The sequence below is a fragment of the Nicotiana attenuata genome, unplaced genomic scaffold (genome assembly GCF_001879085.1).
Source record: "Nicotiana attenuata strain UT unplaced genomic scaffold, NIATTr2, whole genome shotgun sequence".
In the NCBI taxonomy this organism is placed as follows: Eukaryota; Viridiplantae; Streptophyta; class Magnoliopsida; order Solanales; family Solanaceae; genus Nicotiana; species Nicotiana attenuata.
This window is the reverse complement of record NW_017670564.1, coordinates 440,959-447,462: the sequence shown is the minus strand read 5'-3', so window position 1 is coordinate 447,462 and position 6,504 is coordinate 440,959. Positions and strand designations below refer to the sequence as shown.

The following is a 6,504-nucleotide window of genomic DNA, read 5'->3' as shown; positions in this document are numbered from 1 at the left end:
ATTTTTTTTTTTAGGTGCAATATTCTGATGAATGGTATATCTTTTAGAAAGATTTTAGACTTAACGAAAAGGGGACATCGGAAGAAGCTGGCAAAGTTGCATGTTCATAATGGAAAGAAAGAACTCTTTACTTTATCTCTGTTGATTGAAGCTCTCCTGAGGCTACCATTTTTCCAGGTCGCGATCCCACGGGGTTGAGCTAACCCTAAAAACCTGTCCTCTGTTCGGATTAGAGACTGCGACTCGTCTGCATGAAGTCGGAATCGCTAGTAATCGTCGGTCAGCCATACGACAGTGAATTCGTTCCCGGGGCCTTGTACACACCGCCCGTCACACTATGGGAGCTGGCCATGCCCGAAGTCGTTACCTTAACCGCAAGGAGGGGGATGCCAAAGGCCTCCAGTCACTTGATGGACGTTGCACGTGATACGACCAATTCAACGTATCCTAATAAAAGACATATTTAAAGGGCAACTCGGTGCACAAGGCATATCGTAGATCCTGGGAAGGGCTGCACCCCAAGGGGCGTGATGTAGACAGCCTATCCTAATGCAAGCATTAGTGGCTGCTTCCACAGTTCGAACTCGTGATCTATAAATCATACGGAAATAATTTTATCGTTGCTCTAAGACTCCCCTGCAAAAAAAAAAAAAAGTCATAACTGATTTTGGTAATTGTTACTACTCTTTAAGAGCATATTACATCTTCCCCAACTAACCTTAGCTGTGTTTGTTTGACACTTGAAAACCTCTGATCAAATGCATATTATAATACAAGCAAAGGACAAAAAACAAAGTGACTAAATGTGTTGTTGTCTTGTGAAAAGTCACATGATCATGTTCTTTATATAGTCTTGAAACTTAAGAAGATTTCTTTGAATCAAAGATCAGATCTACTAAATATTAGTCAAATTAGCTCTCACATGTTTTGCTGCTTTCCAACTCCTATCCTATTATAAAACAAAGTAAAGAGGAAAAAAAAAAAAAGTATTTCCCTCTCTTCTAAGTCAAGTTTCTGAATATTAACAAAAAGGTTACTAATTATAGTCTAGAGCTTTCTTCACAATTAGTGGCGGATGTAGCAAATAATCAACCGGTTTAACTGAACTCAATATTTTTGACATAAAATATAGTTTAGAAATTGTTTCACAAGTAGTGGCAGATGAGCAAGAGGTATTGTCACTTTTAGCCCGTGCCAGAAACTATTTACATCTGGTAGCCAAAAAAGTGTATAAAATTTGTATAATTTTGTATATAACAGACATAATGTATATATATACAGAAAATATACAAATTTTATATATTTTTTCGGCTATTATTTTTACGGCGGCTATACAATGTCATTATTTCAATGATCAACAGGTTTAACTGAACTCAATATTTTTGACGCCTTTGTTCTGAAGGCCTAGCGAGTTCCTTTTTTTTTCCAAAGGCGATCGTGTTCTTTCCTCGAATCGATAACTCGCTTGTTCAGTACTGCTAACTATTATAGGAGGATGCCGCCCCCTCGGGACTACCAGTAGCTTCGGTTGTTGGATCTCGTGCAAATTAGGTTGTGATAGTATTGGCTGCAAGCCATATAATATAATTATATTTATAAAAAATATTAAAATTTAAACTCATAATTACAAAATTGTAATGAATTCGCTGGAAAAAATACTTAAAAATTAAACTCATGGAATTTAAATTATGAATCCGTCTTTTTTTCGCAATTATGATCTGTCCAAAGTGTGGAGGCAACTTTTGACTTATAAAACTATGACTACCCTTTAAATATTACTTACATTTTCTTATATTTTTATCCATTGACACATGTTTTGTCAGACTTAATCACAAGGCATAGCTTGATTTTCAAGTATGGATTTCCAATTCCATTCTTATAAACCTAAGTTTTTCTTGTAAACTAAATATACTTATCTCCATTTTTCATCTGAATTTTCTTTGCTCTTTCCTTCTTTGAAACTAAAGTTCCTCCAATGGAAAACAGTTATAGAACATTATTTCTTCTTATTTTAGCCTTATTTTTCTCTCATTTATTCATGGTTTCTGCTAGGCCATTTTCACATCAATATTCAAGAAGATTAATGGTTTCTTTTACTTCAATTTCTACTAATATTGGCAAAGTAAATGGAGCAATTGTAGAGCATGAGAAAGCTGTGGAAAATGGTTTAAGGAAAAGGCCTCGAAGTTCTTCAAATCCTATTGGAAATAAAGTACATCAATGACATTCCCCCCTCTCTCTCTCTCTCTTTTCATTTTTTTTAATTTTTTTTTAATTTTTTTAATTTTTTTTAACAATTTAGGATACAAAGAAGAAAGAGCATTTAAGATTTTTTCTCTTTCTGAAATTTTTGTAGTTTTCCTCTTTTACTAGAAGGGGAGTCTGGACGTAACTGGTAAAGTTACTGGCATGTGACCAGGAGGTCACGAGTTCGAGCCGTGGAAACAGCCTTTTGCAGAAATGCAGGGTAAGGCTGCGTACAATAGATCCTTGTGGTCCGACTCTTCCCCGGACCCTGCGCATAGCGGTTGTGCATCAGGCTACCCTTTTTTTTCTTCTTTTACTAGCTAGGAAGGATAACATTGGGTGGTAGTGTTGATATATTTATTTATTGAATTTAGCTTATATATAGTGATGGTGTAATATTTTTTTACATTATCAGTGTAATTTAACATGTTGTAGAAATTTGTCTGTCTTATCTATCGGAACTAATTTTACTTATTATGTTAAAATTATTTGTATTTATTTTTAGGTGATCTGTGTATGGAAGTTAAACTCTTCAGATATCGTAAGTTGCTATGCTTGTGTGAATGTTCTTAATAGTTTGTTAATTTTTTTAAATGTACTTCGATTCAGAAAATTGAAAATTGTGGATCAACTTATTATAATGTAGGAATTACTAGATTGATTTTCCTTCTATTGTATCATATTGATGAATTTGTTTCCAACTATATATGACCAAACTTTTGTTTGTTATAAAAAATTATTTTCGTAAAACGAAATAGAATTTTGGAAAAGAAAACATCCTAAATATATTTTATTGTTATTTTTGTGGGGATTTCTAGTACAACTTTGTAAAAGAAGAGTCAGAAGAAAAAAAAGGTATTAAAATGTGATTCCATGTGCTAATGTTAGATGAGCATTGTGTGCATAAATAATCAGAGACAAACTGAGAAGTAATAAAAACTAATAGAATTATCAACCGATACGGTAGAATTGATGAGATTCCTCTTTTTAATTAGAAATTTCGAGTTCGAAATATTAAAAATAACAAAATTCTTGATAAATAATGTATTTTTCTTTTATGGGCCCTTAACCAGCACGAATCTAAATTAATTGAGCTAGTGTTTGCCTGTTTAGAAACCAAATGGTCATTAAAAAATAAAAAAACAATAGGGAACAATGAAAAGAACATGAAAATATTATGCACATGTGAATGAGTCAGATTGAAAATAACATTTAGGATGCAAACGTTCTGCCATAATCTCAGTTATTGCTTCCTAAGATATTTGCCTCTCTTTCTTTACGGCTAAATTGAATTCTTGATCTCTGTGTTTATATTTTTTTCTTCTTCTATTTATATTCATTTCACCTAATATCAAATTAAATTTGACAATCTTCAAATATTGTCAGAGGCGGATCCAAAATTTAAATTCTATAGATTCAACTTTTAAGGTTTTTAGCATTGAACCCATTATATTTTTAAATTTTTGAGTTCATAGCTACTATTTATTGCAATTTTAATGAATTTTTATACATAGATTTATGCTCCACGTCGAAAGTACTGGATTCAGATGAACCCAATACTAAAGGGCTGGATCCGCCCCTGAATATTGTTCCAGCCCACCTCTCTAATTGTTATACCCCATGTTTTCGTACATAAAAGTACGTCGTAAGTCAGTTGATGTATGCTCGGAAATTAGAACATCTTTGAGAGTACATAAAGTAAGTTAATCATGTTACCTTGGAGGTTACAAATATTTAAGATCATGAACTGCAAGTACCAAGTGGGTCGGAAGGTTTAGAAGCTAAACAAATCAAAGAAAATATGTTTCGTCGAAACGACAAGTTGGGAATGTTATAACTCGTACTTTTGGGGTGATACTATGGTGATTAACATGCTATGGAGGTGAAATTATTAGGTATTTTAGTCGTATTATAGTCGTGTGTTAAGATTTAAAGTCAAACGAGTTAGAAAACAAAAGACGAAAGTTGTCGCAAGTTACGTTCATAATTTTACTTAAACTTTAGGTCTAATATTACTGAGCTTTTCTCTCAATCTAATCGGAATTACGAGGTGATCCACCAACCAAATTGATGATCTACGAGTCTAGTATCCAACGCATTAAACCGTTTGTCTATACAACATCGGAGTGGAGAGATATTCGGGTTTTTGAGAGACTGCACAAGCAACTCCCTTTGGAACCCACAAGGTCAGTTGAGAATTATCTTGATATATTAAGTTGTAGCCTTAGTCACTAAGGATCATTTTGACCCAAATCAGACCTAATAGGTCTATCTAGACATTCTAAATACATCCTTTAGGGTTTTGAAGTAATTCCATCATCCGCAACTCAAAATCAAGACGCGAACACATCAACACAATCCTTACGACATAGGTAAGATTTTTCCATCCCCCTTTCTCCTTATAACTCGTGTTTTGGAAAGAGCTTCATGGCTAAGGAAATTTTTCACCTCTGTATTTTGGTTATACAAGCATAAGTAAGGATGTGGATCAAAGGGAACAAGGTCTGGAAGTAAGAATACAAGAGGTATGTAGGGTTTTCATTTCGTTTTCAGCATGATTTGATTTAGCTGTGTTCTAGCCTTTCTTCTTGATCTTTTAAGGGTTGTTAAAGAGAAATATCAGCATGCATTGTATCCTTGTATATTATTCAATTCCATGTGAATTATGAAAGAAAATAGTTTAGGTTGGAACTTCAAAACACAACAAAAATAAAAGGAGAAAATCGCCAATTTGGCTTATGCCATCCGGACTTCCGCGTGTTCCGTTCCTATGATGTTTTTATGTATACCTAACTCCCATATGATCCTAATAGTTTCATTTAAGATTATATAAGATTAATTGTCATTTGTTGATACTTAGATTATTCCTAAATTATATTTAGACTTTCATGTCACAAGTTAGCCAATATGAGTCGACATTACATTCACATTTCCGTTTTGTCGATCGTTTGACACTATTGTGTATAACTGGATCTCCTTTAGTATGATGTTATCATCTTGGCCTGATATCCATTCCCGTATATGTTGTGGTGCTTACTGTTATTTTTTGGGATCATCCAGTTTTAGGGGAAACTCTGCCGAAATTTTTGGAAATTCGAAGAGTTAGACAAATCTTGAGTTCCTTGGTTCTAAATTGATTATAGAGGGATACTAATGAGTTAATTAACCTTATTATCTGATGTACGTACTCATTTTCTCCCTAAAATGGTGATAGGCTGTTCCGTCCAACTTGTGAACGACGAGCGTCAGATTACGTTTGTGATTACGTTTATGGTTTCCTTCATGATCTCTTGAGTCCATATGATGTTGCCACATGTGTTATGCCTCATACATGCTTACAGTGATTATGCTGGGGGGGATATAGCCCATAACACCAGTGAGGCCTATTGATGATATGCTAGGGGAGATAGCCCATAGTACCAACGGGGCCTATTGATTATATGCTGGGAGGAGATAGACCATAACACCAGCTGAGCCTATTGATTATATATTTACCTGCTGGTCGGATATAGCCCATAACACCAGTCAGGCATGTCATGTACGCGTATACAATTACAGTTTACATAGCATGACTATACATGAGGCTAGTTCAGTTTTACAGTTACCTGATTAGGGGGATATAACCCGTAACACAAGACGGGTACCAATTCAGATAGTTGTTCAGTTTCAGCATAGTTTCAGCTTAAACTTCGGTTAAGTTCCAAATCAGTTTCTAGTTCAGACTCTTGTTTAGCTTTTAGCTTATATTCAGATTTCCATCTTACAGTCATACTTTAGTATGCTTTTGATCACGCCCAACTATGCCTTATAAAAAGGACACGCGGACGTTGCAAATATAATCTGAGTATTTAGTCCAGAGTCGAACCCACAAGGAATTAACCTATCAATTACTTTCGTTAGACTTACTAAATTCCACGAAATCAACTTCCCAAACGTTGTGAATAACAATTGAATATGTTTCTACTAACTTGTCACGAACCGGATTTCCCACCATCGGGGGTCGTGATGGCGCCTACTATCGGAGCTAGGCAAGCCAAGCATTCAAAACATTCTCTGATAACACCTCAACAATATAAATAAAACGAGTCATTTAAATAAAAGCGGAAGTCTTAAAAGCATAGATAACTGAAAAACCAAAAATGCGGAAGTTTAACATTTCTCTACCCAAGACTGGTGTCGCTAACTCATGAACTACTAAAGAGTGCTAAAAACAAGTCAGAATAGAAGTACATCAATGTTTGTCTTGGTACAAGGAAA

The 6,504-nt window shown here is 34.6% G+C and overlaps 1 long non-coding RNA gene across 1 annotated transcript; it reads left to right on the top strand.

Annotated features, from left to right (window-relative positions):
• The first annotated feature begins 1,836 nt into the window (after positions 1 to 1,836).
• Positions 1,837 to 2,719, top strand: LOC109241017. Its single transcript, XR_002070173.1, has 2 exons — positions 1,837 to 2,212; positions 2,357 to 2,719. It is a non-coding gene; the product is annotated as an uncharacterized LOC109241017 (long non-coding RNA).
• Positions 2,720 to 6,504: the final 3,785 nt, after the last annotated feature.